This window comes from Fukomys damarensis, unplaced genomic scaffold (assembly GCF_012274545.1).
Source record: "Fukomys damarensis isolate Sample0158 unplaced genomic scaffold, DMR_v1.0_HiC HiC_scaffold_2, whole genome shotgun sequence".
Taxonomy (NCBI): domain Eukaryota; kingdom Metazoa; phylum Chordata; class Mammalia; order Rodentia; family Bathyergidae; genus Fukomys; species Fukomys damarensis.
The window spans coordinates 38,810,509-38,835,555 of NW_022900914.1; the positions used below are offsets into that span (position 1 = coordinate 38,810,509).

General features: G+C 37.8%; 1 protein-coding gene across 2 annotated transcripts in view; it reads left to right on the forward strand.

Moving 5' to 3' along the window:
- The window catches only part of Commd1 (copper metabolism domain containing 1), a 131,656-nt gene that overhangs the window by 12,865 nt on the left and 93,744 nt on the right, over window positions 1–25,047 (forward strand). Inside the window, exon 1 of one of the 2 annotated variants that reach the window (XM_010609771.3) lies at window positions 18,379–18,414. The exons of the other annotated variant lie outside the window; for it this stretch is intronic. The gene's annotated coding sequence lies outside the window, so the exon portion shown is untranslated. Of the gene's footprint in view, window positions 1–18,378; window positions 18,415–25,047 lie in introns of those variants that run through there. 2 annotated transcript variants of the gene reach the window in all.

Here is a 25,047-nt window from a genome sequence, read left to right on the forward strand (position 1 = left end):
AAAAAAAAAAAAAAAAAAAAAGAAAGATTCAATTGCCTAGAAATTATGATTTCTTAAAAATTACTGAAGAATAATATTTCAATGAATAGTGGTCTTAGCTTCTGTATTGGGAATTACTTAATTAAAATATTTTTGAGATAGAATCTTGCCTGTAATTAAGGCTGGCCTTGAACTCACTGTACATCCGAGGCTATCCTCAAATTTACAGCAGTCCTCCTTCCTCAGCCTCTGAAATGCTGGGATTAAAGATGTGTGCCATCATGTTTGGCTGTATTAACCTTTATGTCATGGAATGTACTGAGTACCTCATTGCTGTGAAAAAGCTAGAATTTTTTTTAAGTTGAGCATTTCTGTCTTTGCAAGAAGTTTTGCAAAAACTGTAATGTAAAAAGACTTACTTGTAGGGTGATATTTTAAACTATCAGAATCTCTTTGCACATGAAGAAAAATGTATAATGCAGTATTATTTTTCTGATATTTTAGACTCAATTTGAGAATTTAACTTTTATACATCTTAGGCAGCATATACTGTATTAATAAGGCATTAACTTGAATATAAAAGAATAGATATAAAACACCTGGTCTTAGAATGTTCAAAGGATATAAATAGAAAAGACTAATAACATTTGACTTGTTATAGGTCATACTTTTTAGGTCTAAGCTATTATCTGCAATTCTTTATTTCTACTGTAGGTGGCAGGAAAATATTGGCTTGTTAACATTCATAGTGCTGATAAACTGTGTGGGAAATAACATGTTTAAATACTTTCTCTGGAATGTTCTAGTTCAGAAAATGCTTAAAAGTTGACTATTCGCTAATGAGAATTTCTCTTCTTTCTTTCTATCTATCTATCTTTTTATTTGAGTAACAAACATGTCCCAAAACAGGTCAGCTAGTAAAATAGATTCTAGAGAATATGGCCTATACACAACCCTATCTCCCCAAAATAACCCCTGGGGTGGACATTTCCCTCCCCCTAGGCTCATTGGGTATAAAAAAATGTTTGGCAGCTCTTTGTTTATCATCTGAGGAAAGGGCACCGTGTCTCTGCCCTGTTCCTAGGGTGCATCAGCAGTAAGTGTTTGCAGGTCTCCCCTCATCCAGCCCAGCCAAGTTTTTTTTTTTTTTTTTTTGTACTGGGCATCAAACTCAGGACCTGGGCTTGTGAGGAAGGCATGGCATCACTCAGCTAAATCTTCAGCCCTCAGCCAAGATCTTTGCCAGTCCAAATATGGAATCAAAACAAAAAGCAGATAGGTCCCCTCTGCTAAAGTGTTGGGCTGGGCCGACAATGAGTACTTCTTATCCAGAAGTTTAACATTCAACGTGATTTTTTAAAATTTAGTAATACCTTTTCTGGAAAATGTAAAGCTCTGTAAACATTTTTTTTTAAACTGTACTTCTCTAGTTTTTGTACAACTGAGTTTTGCTAATTTTATTGAACAGTTTTGAGAATTTAGATGATGAATGGGACACTTGTAATTATCTGAAGGATTGGCTGTTGGTTGCTTAATGGTACTTTTTAAAATATCTGACAACGAATGATAAAGCAGCAAGGATAGATTACCCTGTTGGGGTTTGCAGAGTATATTAGTAGACTCAGCTGATCTGTAATGAGGTGTTCTGTAGGACCTTTTTTTTTCCATTCTTAGGGTAAAACCCATGTTAATCTGTTTTTGGTTCTGCTTCTCTCTAAGCAACTATTTTGGGCCTGGAGACTTGACTTGGGTTGGAAAGAGGGCCTGAGCAAGGAGATTTGAAAGGAAATGTCTATCTTTAATACATGCATTAAATATTTACAAAGTCCCTAGTTTGCTCTCTTCTGTTCTGAACACAAGATGAATAATAGTCCTTTAAAAACAAACATTTTTTATTTTATTTTTTATTTTTTTTGTTTTTTGAGACAGGGTCTCACTATGTAGTTGAGGCTGACCTGGAACTCCCTGTGTAGCCCAGGCTGGTCTAGAACTCAAAGTGATCCTCCTGCCTCAGCCTCCCGAGTGCTGGGATTACAGGCATGTGCCACCATGCCCAGCAAAAGCAAAAATTTTTTAAAAAGAGAGGGTCTTGGTATGTAGTCCAGGCTGGCCTTGAACTCACTGTGTACTTCAGGCTGGCCTCAAATTTGAGGTGATCTTCCTTCCTCTGCCTCCTGAGTGTTGGAATTCTAGGTATATGGCACGTCTGGCTTCCCAGTGTATGTGTGTATTTTTATCATTTCAGATTAGCTTAGTAATACACAATTCCTTTTATTTATTTATTTTATTTTTTTGGTACCGGGGATCAAACTTGGGTCCTTGGCTTGCAAGGTAGGCACTGGAACCACTGAGCTAAATCCCTGGCCTGATAATTCCCTTTATGTAGAGATAAAAAATAACTTCATTTTTCTACTAAGAATTCCTCCCTGTGCATCTTACTCCCATACATCAATTTTTAATTAATTAGAAACACGTTTTTAATTAATTAATTAATTAGAACACAGTTCAGGCTTGCCTTGAACTCACAGTGATCCCCTGCTTCAGCCTCCCAATTGCTGGGATTACAAGAGGACGCCTCCCCATCTGGCTTCTCTTTAATTGTTTTTTTTTTTTTTTTTTGTATCAAGGATTGAACTCAGGTCTTTGTGCTTTCGAGGCAGGTGGCAGAACCACTGAGCTAAATCCCTGGCCCAAGAATATTCAATTTTAAAAAACTTGCTATTGATGCTGGATTTGATGGCACATGTTTGTAATCCCAGCACTTGGGAGGCTGAGGCAGGAGGATTGCTGTGAGTTCCAGGCCAGCCTGGACTACATAATGAGAGACCCTACGTCAAAAAACCAGGGAGGGGGGAGAACCTTTTTATTGATAATAACAGAAAATTACACAAATTGCACATGCACAATTTAACGAATGTTCACAAACATACCCACATAACTGGCACTTAAAATGAGAAGCCAAATACTACCAGCATGCTGGAAGCCCTTTTATGTTTTCTTTTGGTCACAGGGGCTCCACCTCCAGGGAACCATTTTCTAATACCACCACAATTACAAAAGTACTCATTCTTGTGGCTTCTTTCCTTCACTGTTATGAGATTTAGCAATGTTGCACGTAATTATAGATCATTGTTATTGTTGTAGAGTAGGAGTAAGCAAGCTATTACCTCCCTACCCTGGCTAAATTTGACTGACCTCTTGCTTATTATTTTTTTTTGTTTGTTTTTAGCAAAACATTTAGCAAGCATGAGGCTCTGAGTTTGATTTCTGCTACCAAAAAAACAAAACAACCACCAAAACCCCCTCACACTTAGTGATAACATTCATCATAGGGAATTTGTAGCAGTACATGATATATCGTGCTTCTTTTATTCCCACCCCCCACTTTGAACCTTCTTCCCCTCCTTGTGTACAAAAGCTTTGTTATCATTTTTTCCTTTGATTTTTCTCTTTTCCTTGTCCCTTCTTTCCTTTCCCACTACTCCTTCCCTTGTTTCCCTTCTCATTTGAACATTTTCTTCCCACTTGCCAATGTGTATTGTACATTTTAGTTTTTATTTCCTCTTTTAGTTCCTCACACCACAGAAACAATGTAGTATCTAAACATAATGTGTTTCATTTATTTCACTTAACAGTATGATCTCAAGGTGCATGCATGTAGCTAAAAATGTCTCAAGCTCAATCTTTGTTGTTGTTGTTGTTGTTGTTGTTCCAACAATCAAATCTAGACCTTATGCTTGTGAGGCAGGCAGCAGAACCACTGAGCTAAATCCCTGGCCCTAGCTCAACCTTCTTTATGGCAGAGTGCTACTCCATTGTGTAAAACAATCTTTATTAATTCGTCAGTTGATGGGCATTTGGACTGTTTTGAAGATTTAGCTGTTATAAATTGTGCTGCTATAAATGTGGGTGTGCATATTTGCTGTGGTATGATGCTTTACTTTTGGGAAGTTAGCAAGAAGGAAAATATTGTGTTTATTTTTGTACAGCCAGTGAACTAAGAAAGTTTAAAACATTTTTAAATGGTTAAATAAATTTAGAAACACTTCAATGTAAAATTCCAATTTCAATGTCCATAATAAAATGAATAATTATTTTTCTTGGTACTGGGGATTGAACTTAGGTCCTGCTTGTGAGGCAGGCAGCAGAACCATGGAACTAAATCCCCAGCCCCATAAAATGTATAATTTTTGTCCCACAAGAGTAGTTGAGCAATTGCAACAGATTAGCTGACAAAGCCTACAATATTTGTTCTCTGGACCTTTACAGACAAAATTTTACTGACTTTTACTTGAATATATCATGATATGCTTATTCATTCTACTGCTGATGAGTATTTGGTATAAATAGAGCATCCTACTTTGTTTTGCTCTGACAGTGTAGTCCTCTAGGTTGGTCTTGAAATCACTTTGTAGTCAAGGATGTCTTCAAATTTGTAATCCTCCTGCCTTAGCCTCCCAGCATTGAGATTTCAGGCATGTGCTAGGCTTGGGACCCTACTTTTTATCCTTTACATTTACCTGTTGTTTTCTTACTGTATTTCTTCCATTGAGTAGAGAACCATTTTTCATCTACTCACAGACAAGTTGATTTTTGTACTTTTGGTGGGGTGGGTACTGGGGATCAAACTCAGGACCTTGTGCTTGTGAGACAGGTGTGGTGCCACTGATCTAAATCCCCAACCCTGTACTTCTTCTTCTTCTTTTTTTTTTTTTTTTTTACAGATTTTTATGTAGTTTATTTTAGCCATTTATTTGTTTTTTTAGTTTTTGGAGGCAAGGTCTCACTGTTTAGCCTCGGCTGGTCTGAAACTCACAATGATCTTCCTGCCTCAGCCTCCAGAGTGCCTTGATTGCAGATGTGCACCATTGTGTGCAGCTGGCTTTGTTTTGTCCTTATAAATAGATTGCAAAATATTGCAAGATAGGAACATGTGCCCTGAGTTCAGTTTCTTTTTTTTTTTCTTTTATTGAGTTTATTGGTACATTTTAGGTGTACAGTACAATTACATTCATCATTGGGGGGCCAGGGATTTAGCTCAGCAGTTTGGTGGCCTGTCTTGCAAGCGCAAGGACCCAAGTTCAATCCCTGGTACCAAAACAAACAAACAAACAAACAAAAAAACATTCATCATTGGGATCTTGTACCTTTACATGACAGGTCTTGGTTCTCATTTTTCCCCCTTGTTCCTGCCCTCCCTTTACCCCCTCCTCCCCTCCCCATTTACAAACACTTTATTTCCATTTTTTCATTTTGTCATATTTTTTCTTTTCCCTTATTACCTTTCCCCTACCCTTCCCATTTTCCCTACACCTTTAGCCCTTTTCTTCCTATTTCATATGGTCAATTATCTCATTAGAATCTTACGTAGTTATAGTTTTTCACGCCAGAGAAACTATTCGGTATTTACACATGTGTGACTTATTTATTTCACTTAGGAGTATATCCTCGATATGTATCCATTTTCCTATGAATGAATCTAATTTCTCATTCTTTATGGCTGAGTAGTATTCCATTTTATAGAAAAACTACATCTTCATTATCCAATTTCCAACTGATGGGCAAATGGGCTGTTTCCAAGATTTAGCTGTTACAAACTGTGCCGCTATAAACATGGGTGCGCCTATATCACTGTGGTATGATTCCTTTAATTCTTTTGGAAAGATACCCAGCAGAGGGATGGCTGGGTCAAATGGAACCTCTATTCCCAGCTCTTTGAGGTATCTCCATATTGATTTCCATAGTGGTTGCACCAGTCTGCACTCCCACCAACAATGGAGAAGGGTTCCTTCCTCCCCACAACCCCGCCAACATTTGTTATTGGTTGATTTCTTGATAGCAGCCATTCTTTGTGGGGTGAGGTGGAATCTCAGTGTTGTTTTCGTCTGCATCTCTCAAATGACTGGTGATGTGGAACATTTTTTCATATATTTACTTGCTGCTTTTTACTTCTTTTTCTGAGAAATGTCTGTTCATTTCAGATGCCCATTTTTGAATTGGGTCTTTATATTTGAGGGAGCTGGTTGTTTTGAGTTTTTTATATATTTTAGATAATAGTCCTTTGTCTGAGGAGCAGCTGGTAAAAAGTTTTTCCCACATTGTAGGTTGTCTCTTAGTTCTGTTGATGGTTTCTTTTGCAGTACAAAAGCTTTTTAATAAGATGAGATCCCAGTTGTTGATTCTTTCTGCTAGTTCCCGTGCTACTGAGGATTTGTTCATAAAGTCTTTTCCTATACCAATGTCTTCCAGAGTTCTGCCTAACTTATCTTCCAGCAAGTTTGGTGTTTCTGTTTTAATATTTAGATCTCTAATCCACTTGGATTTTACTTTAGTGCATGGTGAAAGATAAGGGTCTAGTTTTAATCTTTGGCAGGTTGAGATCCAGTTTTTCCAACACCATTTATTAAAGAGACTATCTTTCCTCCAGTGGAGATGGTCAGCTCCTTTGTCAAAGATGAGGTAGCTGAGTACATCTGGAGTTGTTTTTGTGTCTTCCAGTCTGTTCCACTGATCCTCAGGTCTGTTTCTTTGCCAGTACCATGCTGTTTTGAACCTTTTTAAAACTGAGAAATGGCCTGCCTTGCAAGTGGAAGGTTCTGAGTTTGATCTCCAGTACCCCCCAAAAAACTGAGAAATGTTTTTCTTAGAAGCCATAGATAATTGAATACATTTACATATTCTCTCCAAATTTTATACTTTTTTTTTTTTTTTGCAGTACTGGGGATGGAACTCAGGACCTTGCACTTGGAAGGCAGGCATGGCCCCACTGAACTAAATCCCCAGTCCCAAATTTTATACTTTTTATATTTCTGCTATCCCTTAGTATACCTTTTTGCGGGGGTGCTCCTGGGGATTGAACTAGGTGCCGTCGCACTCAGTTATATCCACAGCCCTTCCTTCCTTCCTTTCTTTCCTCCCTCTCTCTCTCTCTCTTTCCAGGGTCTTACCAAGTCACTAAGTTGCCTAGGCTGGGCTTGAACCAGTGGTCCTTTTGCTTCAGTCTCACAGAATGCTGGGATTACTGGTTGGTGCCACTTTTCATACAATTTATACCTTCTCCAGTAGTTCTTTTGTTTGTGTGTTTTCTTGTAGTGCTAGTGATTGAGCCCAGAGCTTCAGGCATACTAATTGAGTGATTGACCGTTAAGCTACACTCCCAGCCTCTCCAATAGTTCTTAAATGGTTGGTAGATGTAAAGTTTCAGGTTAAAAGAAATCAGACTTTTGAAAAGTTTCTTGGCAAGGCAAACTTTATTTCTGCAGAAGGGTGTATGACTGCTAAAGAAAGCCCGCCAAAACATACAAATAGTCTGCTGGTTTTTTATTCCCTGATACATTAGGCCGTGGGTCCTTGTAATCTTTTGATTGTCTAACTGATTAGCTAGTTCTTAAGGTATTGTAGTTGCTGGATAGAACAGATCCTGTGACTCAGGAATCTTTCTGTTATACACAAAAATTTATGGCAGATAGCTGCTGGGTGTGGTGGCACACACCTGTAATCCTAGCACTTGGGAGGCTGAGGCAGGAGGATTGCTGTGACTTCAAGACCAGCCTGGGCTACACAGTGAGTTCCAGGTCAGTCTCAACTACATAGTGAGACCCTGTCTCCAAAAACAAAAACAACAACAACAAAAAAAAAACCACAAAAAAATTATGGCAGATAGACAGGTGTATGGTTCTTTGTCTTAAGTTGTCTTTCTAAGGAATAATGAAACCATCACATGTACATTTTACAAAAATAGGATTTTACTAAAAGAGATCTGTATAAAATGGAGTTATCTCAAATGTCCCCTTTGACAGAAAAGACTACTTTTCTCACATGGTTGTATGAACTAGTCTTACAGCCAAGTGTGACAGCTCAGTGTTACAGCCAAGTGTTACAGCTCTCTGAAGGTCTCCAGAGATGAAGAAACTGAGGGTGGCAATCAGAGAGATGGAGGAAATCTTTGCTAACCCAATTGACTCAGAGGAGTTTTTACTCTGAAGTCTGAGCCATGAGCAGAAATGGAAGCAGCCTTATATAGAGATCTACGGGATATTAGGATGGGCCCATGTACCAGGTCAGCATGCTCATAGAAGTGGGAGGGCAGAGTTAGCAAGACATTCCTGAAACATCTGGTAGGAACTTCATGCAGCTCAGTTACATTGCTCAAACAGAACATCTTATAGAGGGGAGGGGAGTAACAACAAAGGCTTGCCCTTTTGTACATTATTTCCTTATCACTAGTACAGCTAGTATTGTTTTTTTCATGTGTATTTATATGAATATGAATTTATATATATATTTATATTCATATATATATTTGTTTGTTTTGTTTTAATTTTGTTTTTTTGAGTTAGGGTCTTCTTTGTAGTTCAGGCTGGCCTTGAACTCACTGTATAACCCAGGCTGGATTTATGGGGATTCTTCTACCTCAGCCTCTCGAGTATTGGGGTTACAGCTGGCACACCTGGCTATTGTAACTTTTAAATTTCCTTAAGTCTAGTATTTACTCTCCTATTGTAGACCTATGAATTTAGGCAGGTAATGGGGCTTTGGTTATAGTAAAAGATGACCTCTAAACAGTTCTGATTCTTGAGCAGTAATATTGTGAGCATAAATGTTAACTTATGCACTTGAGTTGGGTACTACACTAATCCTGCACTTTTCCTCAAGAGAAGGTTTTATGGAGTATCAATAGTATAGTCCTGCAAAAATAATTCCAAAAGTGAAAGGGGAAGGAAAGAATGTGGACTTTTCCTTCCATCCCTTTCTCCTTTTGCCCCCCCTTCCCTTTTCTTTCTTTTCTAATTACTTTTGGAGATTTGTTCACAGTTACATCTGTGAGCCATCCAAAGCCATTCTTTTAGAAAAAGGTAAATTCTTTCCTCATGAAGTTAAATGCTAATGTTACTAAGAGTGTTTAATAGCAGGAAACATTTGTTGTGCTTCAGGATGGATTTTCCCCCACACTAACAGATAGGCATCCTACTCAGAATGTTAAGATAGAAAGTAAATTACCCAGAGAAAGGCACTTGGCAGAATTCAAGCCAGTTAATGTATCTATACTACTAGAGTATAATTTAGAGTTTGGCATTGCTGCTGCTATTTATTTCTTTAATTATTAATTTACTGTACTTTCTTATATAGTTGCAAATAGGAAATTTGGTTTTTTTGAACCCTTAACTATATATTGTTTTACTTTTGATGTGTTCTGCCCAGTATTTCTGTCGTCAATATTATATTAGTTACCATTTCACTATAATAACATTCTATAAGAGAAATGTAGAAGATGGTAATTTTATGGCCCCTTTAATACAAAAGATGGCCATGTCTTGGTTTTATAATATTTTGTATTATGACATTAGAAAACTTGGTGATTTTGGCATTTAACTGTGATAAGGGATTATATTTTGGAGGAATCTGGGCCAACACAGGAAGCATTCTAAAGATTTACTCTAAAGACAATATGTTATATTCCTAGCCTGGTTTTAAAGATTCTTACAGATTTATGGCTGTTATTTTATAAAGTTTGGGAGATTTATTTTTTCTCCTTTTGTAACTTTATGCAAGTTATAGCTAATTAAAATGTAATGTCAGAGATGTTATTATATTTATTTTAAAACACTTTATATAGGCTTCTAGCTAAAGATTACATATAACCTATGTAGGAAAAAGACATGAAGAGGATAAATATCTGTTTGGAGGAAAATGATTAAGAATCAAATCCATAGAATCACCATTGACTTTGTTTTGCATGGTTTCTGGGTTAGCATATAAATTAGTTCCAGAGTGACTAAAATTATAGATCATTTTGTTGAGTAACATGTAATTTAATATAATCCTAATGTAATAGTGTATAATTAGACCTGGGTAATGTGGAAGGCAGCAAATTGCTTTCAAGAATATTTAGCCTCAAGAGATTTTGCTGAAGCAGATACCAAGCTTTCTTTTAGTCATTTAGAATATTAAGATTGGAAAGCTGGCTTGATTAGTGAACTTGAAAACAGATACTACCACTTTTATAGAATGCCTGTCAAGGCATTCATTATTAAATTGCAAGCCCTTTCCATTAGATTAGGCATAGTCATTAATTTCCTTCTGTCTAGGTAGGTAAACTGAAAAATGGATGATGCAGAATTGGAGTATTTCTTTTATTCAAGTGATAAAAGGAAATTTGGAGTCATTCATTCCTATATACATTAACTGGCTTGTTTTGTTTTTTGGTTTTTTTTTTCTGGTACTGGGGATTGAACTCTGGACCTTGTGCTTGCAAGGCACGAGGTGGAACCACTGAGCTAACTCCCTGGCCCTACATTAATTTACTTGGAAAGTGCTATTATGCTAAGCATTGGAGGAATACAAAGATGAATAACGCACTGTATATTTCATAAAGAGCCTGTAGTTTACTAGAGAAGATGAACATGTATGTTAATGATAAGAATTGAAAGCAAAGTAAAAAACCTTATGAAAGAATTGTAATGAAGTCCATTTTCTAGGTTATAATGACTTCCACAAGCAAAATAAGTAGTTCTACATTGGGAGAACAGTATTAAGACATGTAACTATAGAAATATGTGTTGAGCCGGGCGTGGTGGTGCACGCCTGTAATCCCAGCACTCAGGAGGCTGAGGCAGGAGGATCTCTGTGAGTTCAAGACCAACCTGGGCTACATAGTGAGTTCCAGTTCAGTCTCAAAAAAACCAAAAACAACAACAACAAAAAATGTGTTGAGTTGAGTTCAAGGATGCCAAAGTTATAATGAAGCATGTGAGATACAAGATGATAAAGGGAACATAATTGTCAAGAATGCTCTACTAATACATTTGGACTTTATTCTGTGAGGATCAAGGATCCAGGGAAAAGTGTGCTTGCTAGTTTGGAGCTGGGGATACTTTTGTGTTTTGGGTGGTAAAAATGTCTGGAATTTGTGAATCAGTAAGTCCTTTCTTGGTATTGGTTAGGGGGCTGGGCCCATTTTTCAGGTCAAAGGTGTGAGCCCCACCAATCTTTTTTTTTTTAAGGTGATCTAAGATATTTGGCCTAAAATCATTCTTTGAACTCTCAATCTGTTCCTTTATTTTAAGATCATGTTTTTGCCCTTTAACAACTAAGCAGCCAGGTGTAGTGGTGCACGCCTATAATCCTAGCATTTGGGAGGCTGAGGCAGGAGGATTGCTCTGAGTTTGAGACCAGCCTGGGCTACACAGTGAGTTCCAGGTCATTCTCAACTACACAGTGAGACCCTGTCTCAAACAAACAACTAAGCTAATTTATGGCTTTAAAGTATCTTTCTTAGGGCTAGGGATTTAGCTTAGTGGTACTGTGCCTGCCTTGTAAGTGCAAATTCCTGAGTTCAATCCCTGGTACCCCCCCAAAAAGATATCTTTTGAAAAAAAAAAAACATGTTTGCAGTACATAAAAATTATATTCATCATGAGGAGTTGGTACCTGTACCAGAATGTTTTAATTCTTTTTTTTTTTTCTGGTACCAGGGATCGAACTCAGGACCTTGCACTTGCAAGGCAGGCCGTGGCACCCCTGAACTAAATCCCTTAATTCTTTTTTTTTAATATCCTTCCTCTTACCTCTCTCTATCTCTTGATCTCTTCCTCTTTTGCAAAAGATAGGTTGAGATTTCAGGTGTGATGGGCCTAGAAGGAAAGAAGCATAAACCTAGGAAATATTGATATGGATAATATTCTGTAATTTTGACTGTTTCTTGGAGTTACAGTCTTTTTTATTTTACTTTATTTTATTTTTTGGTACTGGAGATCTAATTTGGGTCCTTGTGCTTGTGAGGCAGGCACTGGAACCACTGAGCTAAATCCCTGGCCCTATTTTGTTTTTGGTTTTTTGTTGTTGTTGTTGTTGTTGTTATTTGTTTTTGTTTTTTTGAGATGGAGTCTCACTTTGTAGTTGAGACTGACCTGGAACTCGCTTTGTAGCCCAGGCTGGTGAACTCAGTGATCCTCCTGCCTCAGCCTCCCTGAGTGCTGGGATTATAGGCGTGAGCTACCACACCCAGCTTACAGTCTTGTTTTTTGTTGTTTTTTTGTTTGTTTGTTTGTTTGGTACCGGGGAGGTCCTTGCAGCTTGCAAGGCAGGCCACCAAACCTCTGAGCTAAATCCCCAACCCTTTGTTTGTTTATCTTGAAACAGGGTCTCAAGCTGCCCTTGAATTTATTATTTAGCCCAGGCTGGGTTTGAACTCACAGCAATCCTCCTGCCTCAGTCTCTCAAGTCTGCCATGTTTTATTTATCCATTTATCAGTTGGTAGACCTTGTTTTCCTTCTTTTTGTCTCCATTTCCAGAAAAAAAGAAAAAAAAATTGGAATCATGTAATCTGTAGCATTATCAGATTTCTTTTGGTTGGATTTTTGGCTAGTGGCAGAACCTAGTCTGTTGGGGCCTCTCTGGTAACAAAGTTACTATTTGGGGTGTGTGTGTGTGTGTGTGTGTGTGTGTGTGTGTGTGTGTGAACTCATTTAGTGATAATTAAGATTTAAAAATACTGTATTCTGTATTCCTTTCTTGGAGATAGACATTAATATATGTTATCATTTAGACCTAAAATGTCCCCCGAAATTGTCATATGTTGTGTGGAAGGTGATCAGATCATAAGTGGACTGTAGCTTACCAGTTTATCCATTACATATATAGAAATTCTAAGCAGCACTGCAAAGACTAAACCTCTGCTATTTTCTTACCATTTAACTTTGGGAATTTGACATTGGTAGGAATGAAAACCACCTTCTCAGACAACCTCACCAAGGGAAGAGGACTTGCTTCTATTTCCAAATTGATTGGAAATCTTTTCTTCTTTCTCTGCATTCATTTTTAATTCCTCTCTGACAGTAATGTCTAAATCTACAAAGATTTTTGGTAAAATTTATATTAAAGCCACAGTAGATTTATATAAAACAGTACAGTACCCTAATTCATGTTTCTTGCTGTTATTTCAGTTGTCTGAATTGCTAAGAGATTCAGATACCATTTAGGTTTTATAGTTCCTTTAATAGTAATAAGTAGGTAGCTACATTCTGTGCATGGAGCTCACGTGAGACAGCTGAATAAAAGAACTTCGGCTTTATGGTCTGTGCCCTTTTGTTTTCAGTTCTTGGTTCACCATGGACATAGTACAGGTTGGCACTAAATCTGAGGAGCAAAGAAGACTTAGTAATGTTTGCTTTTTAACATACAATCCTAAATACCTGAATGTAATTGAAAAGTCAGCCAACCATATGTATAAATACAAAACGGATTTGAGCTAGGGCTGGGGATTTACTCAGTGGTTCCACCACCTGCCTCGCAAGTGTCCTGAGTTTGATCCCCGGTACCAAAAAAAAAAGGATTTGAGCTAGAGGGATGCAGTGTGTGTGCGGGGGGGTACTAGAGACTGGAAAATAAATTTTAGTTATTAATAGGCCTATCCCTCAGGTGGTGTAGTTAGGTTAGGTGCCCAGGAGGGGCCATGCTTTTTAGAGAACAAGGGGATCCCTTTCCCATACGTACTTAATGAGTATTGTTTCAGGAAATGATTTATTTTCCTCTTTTAAAAGGATTAATAAATTTATTATGGATTGAAATTTCAGTTAATGAGAAGGCCAGGGATATAAAATTCAGAAATAAAAAAGAAAAAGGGCTAGGGCAGTGGTGGTAACCTATGGCACAGGTGCTGTAGCCAGTTGTTTGTTAACATTGAAAGTGCTAAAAAGTTGACCATCGGACCAGGGATTTAGCTCAGTGATGCTGCCACCTGCCTCCCTAGCACAAGGTCCTGAGTTTGATCCCCAGTACAAAAAAAAAAAGTTGACTATCACTGGGCTAGGTAGAACAGCATTCACTTGTTTGTGTGGGTAGGGGAAAAAAATTCAACTGTCATAGGTTCTTAATGGAAATGGACCCCTGTCCAAAAGTCATATCAACAAGAGAAAAACAGAAGCCTATTAACTTTTGTACATGCACACACACATGCACAGACTCAGGGAAGGGAATGTGCAGTTCTAAGAGAGTGGGCTTTGAATTTCAGCTGATAGTGTCTTCAGCAAAGATCAGTCTATTTTTGGATTATTGGCAAGACAAAAGAAAAAGATTTTGGGACTCTGGAGGTGGGAACTTGTGGGAAGGCAAATAAATGGCAGGTAAAGCTGGCTAGTGAAGCTTATTGATGTAGGTCTCTGGTGCAGTCTGCAGGCCCACAGAGGTCTTAAAGTTGTACATAGTGGTTAACCTTTTTTCTTTCTGTTAGAAAACAAGGCTTGATATTTTTTGTATTTATAAATTTATGTCCTATTTTAGGCAAATAAAAGGTAGAGAGCTTTCTTACATCTGGTTCTGAAGTGCCCTCAGTTCAACAATCCTTATTCCAAAAAGACATGTTTTGGGGATATATGTTCTGGTCTCCTACATGTTAACCTTCACAAGTGAACATGTTTTTGGTTTTTTTTTGGTACTAGGGACCATGTGCTTGCGAGGCAGGCGGCGGAACCACTGAGCTAAATCCCCGGCCCAAGTGAGCATATCTAAGTGAATGGGCACCACATTTCTGTCAGCCAAACTTTTCTATTAAAAAAAAAAGAAAATAAAACAAAACTAGGTTAAGGGCTGGGGATTTAGCTCAGTGGTGCCACCACCTGCCTCACAAGTGTAAGAAGGTCCTGAGTTAATCCCTGGTACCAAAAAAAAACAAAACAAAACTAGGTTAATTGCCATTAAGAGAAGATCCAGGTTAGACCTTTCAAGGTAAGAGATCCACAAAGGGAAAGAAGAACATAGATTCTTAGAACATGAGAAAATGAAAAGATAATGGTTGGAGTAGTCTATAAAAACCCAGTTCCTGATTCCAGAGGGTAGCCAATTGAGATTTCTAGATGTAGTGATTGAAGCTTTTTTTGTTTGTTTTTGTAGTATTGGATTAAATCCAGAGCCATCACACTGAGCTACCATCTCTAGCCCTTCTTAAATATTTATTTATTTATTGAGACAGGGTCTCATTGTTTAGTTCAGGCTGGCCTTGAACTCAACTATGTTGCTCAGGCTGGCCTCAAATACATGGTGATCCTCCTGCCTCAGCCTCCCAGAGCTCTGGGATTACAGGCATGTGTCACCATGCCTAGCAAGGCATCAATTTCTGTTTGACATTGTTTTTCACATCATTTCATATTACCAAATAAGCTTAGCTATTTTTTGCATCTCAATTTTTTAAAAAGTAAAGGAACAAATTCTTTCAAATTTTCCAGGGATCCTCTGGGAAATATCAAAGTCAAGTTGAGATCAATATTTTATTTAGGATTTAATTTTGAGAAGACAAATGTCAAAATGTTTGAACAGTTGATTAAATATTTTCCCAGGTAACTTTTTAAAGAATTAATTCTCTTAAATAATCAAAGATAAGGTAAAGCACCATGAATGTTCCCAGTGTTCCTACATGGATTACTTAAGAAGAGAAGAAAAATCCTGGTACAGAAAAAAAAAGAGAGAGAGAGAAGAAAACCTTTCACAGTCTCTTAAAAAGAGCAGACCAGTGGTCTAAGAAACTGCTTTGAGAGAGCCGAATTCTAGTTTTCCATCAGTACACTGTTGATAATAAAGTTTATTTGATCTTTGCTTGTTACAAGACTCTCTCTCCTTTTCTTCAGTGTACCCTTATACTTCTGCATAGCCATTCAGGTTTTTGTCTTTCATCTTCACATGCTGTCTCTTGTTCAACTTTGAAACAGCTATTTTATGACAAAATTATTCTTTTCCTTAACAGAAATATTTTATGTTCCTTGAATTCTTTTTATTCATAGTTGTTTTCCTTCTCTCTTATTTCTAGTAGTTCCATTTATATATGTTATTTTAGCCATTATTAGAAACCATTATATTGCAAAGAAAACTAGATATAGATGATTGTGATTGCCTCATACATATCAGTATTTTGTAGCAGATGAGCAAAAATTTTTTTTTTTTTTGGTACCGGGGATTGAACTCAGGTCCTTGTGCTTGCAAAGCAAGCAGCAGCACCACTGAGCTAAATCTCCAGTGCAAGTTTTATTAATATAGTTTCTCATGTGTTCTAGAAATACAACTTTTTGTGGTAAAAATAATTTATTTATTAAATGCAATACTGGGAGATTGAACCCAGGGACTTCCTACCTACTAGTGACTTACATCCTCATCCCTTTTTTTATTTTTTAATTTTGAGACTAGTTTGCCCAGGTGGAACTCAAACTTTTGATCCTCCTGTCTCAGCCTCCCAGAGTAGCACGAATTCTGTGACTATTTGTGACTATTCTGTGACTATTCTTGTGAAATAGTAACTGGGCATTTCCATATCAGAATATTATCTTTTTCTTCAGGTTTTAACTTTTAAAATTTTTTAATAGGTTTTAATTTTTTTATTTGCAGCTCTGGAAAAAAAATTCTAATAAAGCATGTTTACCCTGAATGATAGTTGAGAACCAGCTCTCACCACTGGCTTTCATAACAAAGTTAAAAATTTGCTCTGTTTTAAGAAAACAAAAGCTGAGTGATAGCAAAGATAGTCCATGAGGGAATATAAAATTTAGGACATTTAGCAGGTTTGAACCATTTGGAATTACTTTTCTGTATATAAACTTTTTTTTTTGTATATAAGCAGTTTTAAGGGAAATAGTCATTTTAAAACAATAACATGTTTAGAAGTTTTAAGAGTATTTTAGTTTTGTAAGAAATGACCAGACTGTTATTGTTGCTTTTATGCTACCGACCGTAGGGCAGCAAACACGGGATTTCACAAGGAGATACAGGTTCTCTGAAAGGTGGGAGCAGGTTCGGCGATGACAGTCAGACAAAAGCACTCAACACCGAGGTGAAGCTTGCAAATGCTGCTGCAATTTTATTTCTAACTCCAGGTGTTTATATACTAGTTTCAAGGGCACACCTCAAGAGTGATTCCAGTCACAGGCAGGCATAAGATAGACAATAGTACTGTAAAAATTAAGACCACAAGGTCAAGGTAAGACCACACCTCTATACCATCACAAAAGCTAAGACCATTAAGTCAAGGTAAGACCACACCTCTATACCATCACAAAAGCTAAGACCATTAAGTCAAGGTAAGACCACACCTACACGCAGTCAGAAGGGGAAGTTTGTAAGACAAAGGACTGGCTTTAGCATGTCACCTTTAGGTTCACCTTCAGGACTTCACAGTCCGGGGCTCAGGGTCAGCACTTTGGCCGCCCGTCCTCTTGTGCCTCAATATCTTCACATCTCTAGGAACATCTAATTGTTCCTAACCTTTCCTGGGCCCAGAATACAATTCTACAGATAATGAACAAATAGTAATAAAGACAAAATAGAACAGAATTATAGATGAACCCAATGTTCCCAAACTGCAGGCAGAGAGGCCAGCTATTCTCTTCACGGCTGACTTTGCATGCGGTGTGTGCCAAGGACCTCCAGGAGGCTTAACCCCGTGGGGACGATACCTCTGGTCTGGTTTCTGCCAGGTGACCGGCATTGTCACGCAGACTCTACTGGCGTGGTCGTGGCACTTTTATATCCTCATGAACAATGAATGAGACTTCTTGTTGCTTAGTATCCTTGGTAGCATAAGGTTTTGCTTCTTCCCTCCTTTCCCCTTTCTTGCTATACTAGAGATTTGACTCAGGTAGGTAATTGTTCTACCACTGAACTACACCCCTAGCTCTTGACATTGATTTTCTACATTTACTGATGTGATCCTGTCATTTTTCTTATCTTTCAATCTTCCTGTAAGCACTGTTTTCATTACACAATATTCCACAACTTTACCTAAATTTTATTTTCATTCTCACTTAGTTCATTCTCTTTAGACTTTTTTGGAAAGGTATTGAGGATTGAACACACATGCATCTTCCCCTTTTTGAGATAGTCTTGCTAAGTTGCCCATACTATGATTGAATTTACAATCAATCTGACTCAGCCTCCCAGAGTGCTGAGATTTTAGATGTGTGCCACCACACCCAGCTTCTTTGACTCAAATTTTGACCTATATGTAATTTTGAAATGATTATTTAGTCCCCAAGTATTTGGGAGGGTTGAATTTTAGCAGTCTCTCTCTCTCTCTCTCTCTTTCTCTCTTTTTTTTTGTACTGGGGATTGAACTCAGATCCTTGTGCTTGTGAGGCAGGCGGCACAATCACTGAGCTAAATCCCTGGTCCAGTTTTTCTCTTTTGATTTCTAGTTTAATTTCATTTTTATCTGACAGCATACTTCATATGATTTTGATCATTTTAACTTTATTAATGTTTGATGGCCCAGGATGTGGTAGTGTTTACATGTGCTTCAAAATGTATTCTGCTGGGTGAGGTATTCCATAGCTGTCAGTTAAATGTCACTGATTAACAGTATTGTTCATTTCAGGGTGTGATGGCACATGTCTGTAGTCCCAGCACTTGGGAGGCTGAAGCAGAAGGATGAGTTTGAGACTGGCCTGGGCTACGTGGTGAGTTCAAGGCCACCCCGAACTACATAGTGAGACCCTGTCCCCTCAACAAAAAAAAGTATTTTTCATTTTAGTTATCTTCTGTCTACTGTACCTGTCAACTACTGAGAGAGGGGTCTTGAATTCTCCAACAATAAAGCTAAATTAATGTTTCTGTTTGCAGTTCTCAGTTTTTGCAACATGTGTATTTTTAGAAGACAGACTTTCAGAGTAGACTAAAAAAAAAAACAAAAAAAAAACCCCAACACTATACTGTCAATAAAAACCCACTTTAAAGACATACAAAAGTAGGGCTGGGGATTTAGCTCAGTGGTTCCACCGCCTGCCTTGCAAGGACCTGAGTTCCATCCCTGATAACAAAAAAAAAAAAAAAAAAAAAAAAAAGATGAAGTATCTATCATGCTAACACTAATTAATGACTATGAGAGTAAGAGCGATTTTGTATAGAAAAAACTTCAGAACAAGGAATATTCTTAGGCATAAAAGGGCATTACATAATGAGAAAGGAAACAGTTTTTTTAGCTGTGTAAGGTAGCACATGCCTGGAATCTCAGCACCCTGGGAGTCTGAGGAAGGTTTGAGCAAGTTTGAGCCTAGCCTTGGCAACTTAGTGACTTAGTGAGACTCTGTCTTAAAAAAAAATTGAAAAAAGGGCTGAAGATGTAGTTCAAGGCAAAGGCCTTGAATCCAAGCCCCAGTACTGCAAAACAAAACAAGAACAACAGTCAATTCCCTAGGAAAACCTAACAGTCCTTAACATGTGTTGCTAATAATAGAGCATCACAATATCTGAGGCAAACACAGAATTTCAAGTAGATAAAAATTATAATTATAGGTAGAGATTTTAACGTCTGTTAGAAATGGACAGATTTTGTAGCCAATAAATCATAAAGGTGAAGTTTAACTGAACAAAATACATTTATAGAATACTTTGGGAAGTGGAGGGAGAGATGAAGAATTGAAACAAGGGAATTTTAGTGCTCTGAACTGATTTTATATGATACTGTAGTGATGAATGCATGTTATTATACATGTATCAAAACTCATGAAATATACCACACCCAGAGTAAATTCTCCCATCCAAGTACTAACCAGGCCCGACCCTGCTTAGCTTCCGAGATCAGGCACATTCAGGGTGGTATGTCCATAGACTACCCAGAGTAAATTCTAACGTTAACCATAGACTTTGATAAGATAAGTATGTCAGTATTCCATTCTCAGAAATGTACCACTTTGGTGTGGGATATTAATGATGAAATAGGCTGGATGTTTGGGGAGGGGGCAGGGAGGAAGTCTGGAACTGTGTCCCCCACCCCAAACTGAAGATGGAACTCAGGAGGGAGGCGTGGCACCACTGAGCTAAATCTCTGGCCCTTAGAACTGTTTTCTTTTGAGACAGGGTCTCACTCTGTAGTTCAGGCTGGGCTTGAACTCGCTATGTAGCCCACGCTGGCCTCAAACTCATGGCAGTCCTCTTGCCTGAGCCTCCCAAGTGCTGAGATTATAGGTGTGTGCCACCACTCCCTGCCTGGAACTCTGCTTTTAGCTTAATTTTCTTCTAATCCTAAAACAGCTCTAAAAATTCAGTGAATTAAAAAATGCATTTGGGGAAATGCAAATCAAAACTACATTGAAATTCCATGTCATCCTAGTTAGAATGGTTGTCATCAAGAATACAGAAAATATGGATGTGAGCAGGTGATCTGGCTGTGATATTTGTCACTGTTGATCGCCAGGGTTGATGCAGCTGATCTGGCTGGCTAGAGGGGTGTTTCCTTGGTCATGGATATATGAGTACAGTAGATGCGCTGCCCTGCTAGAACTTCCAAACAAGCTGTGAGGAATACAAAAATAAATACTGGGCCTGGTGGCACATACCTATAATCTCAGCACTTGGGAGACTGAGGCAGAAGAATCACAAGTTGGAGGCCAACCTGGGCTATATAGTGATATTGAGGCCAGCCTGAACTATGTAGCAAGACCCTGTTTCAAAACAAATTAAAAAATAATAAATGCTGGGGATGCAGGGGAAAAGATACCCTTCTACACTGCTGGTAGGAGTGTAAATTACGTAGTGCAGCCACCATGGAAATTTAAAAAAACAAACTAAAAATAGAACTGTCATTTGCTCTAACTCTACCAGTCCTTGGTATATACCCCAAATAATTGATGTCAACATACTATAGGAATATCTGCATATTTGTGTTTATTGTGGCACAATTCACAGTAGCCAAGGTATGGATCCAGCCTAGATGACCATCAACAGATGAATGGATAAAGAAAATGTATATACACATTGGAGTATTAGCCAGCTGCAAGAAGAACAGAATTCTGTCATTTGCAGGAAAATGGATTAATCTGAAGACCATAATGTTGAGTGAAATAAGCCAGACTCAGCCAAATATTTCATGTTCTCTTTAATATGTGGAATATGAAAAGAATGACAAGATATTAGAAAAGATACTATTATTTATACAAGAGGAAAGGAATAAGAAAGAAGGTAAAAGGAGAACAAATATGAGCAAAATATACATATTGAACCCCCAAAATGTGAAACTGGAAAGGTGAAATAAAGGGGTGATGAGGGCTTGAAAATGGGCAAAGCATGTTATGTATATGGCCAAATCTACCAAAATGTAATCCATTAATCTATAACCAATAAAATAGAATAGAAAAATACATGTAATGAATATATAAAAGCCAGGAGTGGTGGTATCCATTTGTAATCCTGGCACTTGGGAGACTGAGGCAAGAAGATAACCTGTGAGTGTGAGGCTAGCCTGGGGTACACAGTGAGTTTGAGGCCAGTCTGAACGATAAAGCAAAAGCCTTCTAAAAAGAACAACAACAAAAATCTATATTTCCCTAAAAGGTATTTGGGATCCAGTGGATTCTAAAGGTATCCTATAGTTTTTTGTTTGTTTTCATAGACACATTTCATTTTAGAGGAAAACTAAAGTAGAGGTGTATTATTGATGCATTTCTAGTAGGTGAAAATATGAAATAATTTTCTTTTGAGAGTTTATATTATATGAAAGTATATTTCTTCATAAATGCCAGTTGTATCTTTGTTTTAATTACTAAACCTGTGTTTTAAAGTACCATTCTAATACATTAGGAGCTTAATTAAAGAGCTGTTTCATTTATAAAAGAGTAATATGAATTGATTTTCTTTGATTTATTTTTAGCACTAACTTTGACTCCTTTTGTTTTCAAAGAGCTAGAAGAAATTGGTTAGATGTAAATATGAAATTATAAGGAATTGAGTTTAATTGTGTTGTATGTATTTATTTCACTGGAAAAACAACATTCATTTTCCTCCTTGAAACAGGAAGGGTCTGCTTAACTGGAGTCTGGAGAACCCACTTCAAAAATATCTCATTTACATGGCTGGCAATTTGGTGCTGGCTTTTGGCTCTGCTGAACACCAGAGTCCATTTACATGGTGGACATGCACTCAATCACTGAGTTACATATCCAGCCCCTACTTTACTTTTTTTTGGTACCGAAGATCAAACTCAAGCCCTTGTGCTTGCAAGGCAGGTGAAAACACCACTGAGCTAAATCCCCGTCCCCTACCCACTACTTCACTTTTTAAACTGTTTTAGGGTCACAGCAAAACTGAGTGGGAGGTACAGAGTTCCCATGTAACCCCTGTTCTTAAATACATATGGCTTCACCCACTATCAACATCCTATACTAGAATGTTACATTTGTTATAGAACCAAGTAGGTATAATTTTTTCTTTTGTTTTGTTTTTTGAGACAGGGTCTTGCTTTGTAATTCAGGCTGGCCTTGAACTCACTATGTATCCCAGGCTGGCCTTGAAGTCTTGATGATTCTCCCGAGTGCTCAGATTATAGGCGTGTGCCACCATGCCCAGTTTAATTAGACATATTATTACCACTCAAAGACCATAACTTTTGTTATAGCTCACTCTTGTGTTGCACATTCTGTGGATTTTGACACCTATATAGTGGCATGTATCTGTCATTATAGTAGCCTGCAGAATACTTGCATTGCCCTAAAAATTCTATGGAATTCCCTTATACAGTACTCCTTCCTAACCCCTGGAAACTTCTGATCTTTTTCTTGCCTTTCATAATTTTTCTGATCATTCAACATGTATTTACAGAGTACCTGCTGAGTGCCAGTCTCTGTATAAGACCCCAGGTAACTGAATGTGGTGGCACACACCTGTAACTGCAGTACTTGGGAGGATAAGGCAGGAGGATTGCTGTGAGTTCAAGGCCAGACTGGGCTACATAGTGAGTCAAGACTTGCCTGAATTAAAGAGGAGACCCTATCTTAAAGATCAAACAAAAAAAAAAAGAAGCCCCAAGGATTAATTAGTAAATTGGGGCAAAGTCCTTGATCTTATGTTTATAGCAAGATGTAGGCCTTACAGTTATGATTGTAATAAATACCACTCATTTACTGTGATGCCTCTAAGTAGAGACTCCTGTCCCGGTTTTGAGGGTTTAGGAAAGGCTTCCTATATAAAATAAAATCTGTATTTGTTATGGCTTTTGTTTAGGTATTCCCCAAAGGTTCATACTGTCATAGGTGGAGCTTTTTCAGAGGTGGCTGAATCTATCGTGTGTGATTGATTGATGGTGAAATGCTAGGTTTAAGGGTGTGAATGCTATCTGCTCTAAGGGTGGATAGCTTGGATGCAGTATAAGGGACAGAAAGAGGCTTGCTGCTAGTTATTAGTGTAGTAGCTTGCTTTCTTGCTTGCACTGTCTTTTGCTCAGCCTGAACTGTTTCTCCTCTGTGATTCCTCTCTGCCATGGCTCCCTTCCTTGGAGCCAGCTAACTATGGACTGAAGCCTCTATAAACTGTGAGCTAAATAAACCTTTCCTTCTTTAAATTTGGGTATTGGGTATTGAGAAAATTGAGGGGGACAGGGATTTAGCTCAGTGGCAACACACCTGCCTTTAAAGTGCAAGGTCCTGAGTTTTTTTTAAGACAACAGTGGAGCTTGAAGAAGGTAAGAGGATGGAGGAACAGCAGGTATGATTTTCTAGGCAGCAGGAAGAGCATAGGCAAAGGTCCAGAGGATAGAGATAGAGTGATATTTCAGGAGCTAGAAGTAGTTCAGTGTAAATACAAGGAAGAATGAATGAATGGAAGATTATGAGAGGTAGGGTGAGATAGTGGGAAATGAGAGGAGGAGCCTGATTGTGATTTACCTTGTAAATTATATTGAAAGGTAGAATTAGAATTTAAATCTGGAGGTTAGAGAAGTCCCTAGAGGTTTTTTCTTTCATTTTTTGTTTTTTTACTTTTTGGTGTTAGGGATTGAACCCAGGGCTTCACACATTAATAAGCATGCATTCTACCATGAAGCTATACCCCTGGCACAGTTTTTGGTGTTGTGATCAAACCAGGACCTCATGCATGCTAGGTAAGTCCTCTATCACTGAGCTACATCCCCAGCTTCTGAAGACGTGCTCTTTACTAGGTTCACCCAGTGGTAATGTCTTGCAAAACTATGGTACAAAATCATAACCACTATATTGATATTTATATAGGCAAAATACACAACACTCTACCACCAAGAACTTTCACATTGCAATTTTATAACCACATTCAGTCTTTACCACCCCACCAACCCCCATTGATCACTAATTTTCTTTCCACTTCTGTAATTTTATCATTTCAAGAAATTGTATAAATAGAATGCGATATGTAGTGATTGGCTTTTTTTTTCCCTCTCAGCATGATTCTTTGGAAATTCATGTAGTTTTGGTATGACTGGCTCATTCTTTTTTATTGTGGGGTAGTATGGATAAACTACAGTGTATTAACCATTGACCTGTTGAAGGACATCTGATTTGTCTCTAGTTTTTTGCTATTACAAATAAAACTGCTTGAAACATTTGTGTATAGGTTGTATGGACATGAATCTTCATTTCTTGGATAAATATGTACCATGAGTACAATTGCTGCATTATATAGTGATTATGTGGTTATTTATTTATTTAGCTGGGAATTGAACTCAGGACCTTGTGCTTGCAAGGCAGGCAGTGGAACCAATGAGCTAAACCCCGGCCCACATAATTTTTAACATTTAAAAAATTGTTACTGGAAGCTAAGGGTGTAGCTCAATAGTATGCTTATTAACAGAAATGAGGCCCTGGGTTCGTCCCCCGCCACCTCCCAGTTCTTTTGGTTATTTCAGTCAAGTTCCTTGAGTTGGTTTTGACTAGGAGACTAGCAGTTTTTCTAAGCTTCCTATTAGCTATACCATGTGAGATCACTCCATGATTATTTTCTAGGAACAGCTTTTACATTTTTGTTCAAATTCTTCCTTTCCTTTGATTTCCTAGCCTTACTTTCTGTTGGCTCTGTGCTCATTAGTTTCCAATGCTAGATCAAGCAGTTTTTTTCTACTTTTATCTTAAAGGAGTTTATGATTTGTGAATATATGAGAGAAGGTTTTGTAAAGCAAGAAATTGGAAGCTTTATATGCTTCTGGAATTAATATTTATATGCACATTTAGTATTTTTGTTTAAAAAGTAGTTGATATGTTTGTGAGTGTCTGTTAGAACCTGAACTCTACTTCAGGAGATTGTGTTAGATGCTGTATTTGCAAAGGTGTAAAGACCCTTCCCTCAAAGATTAG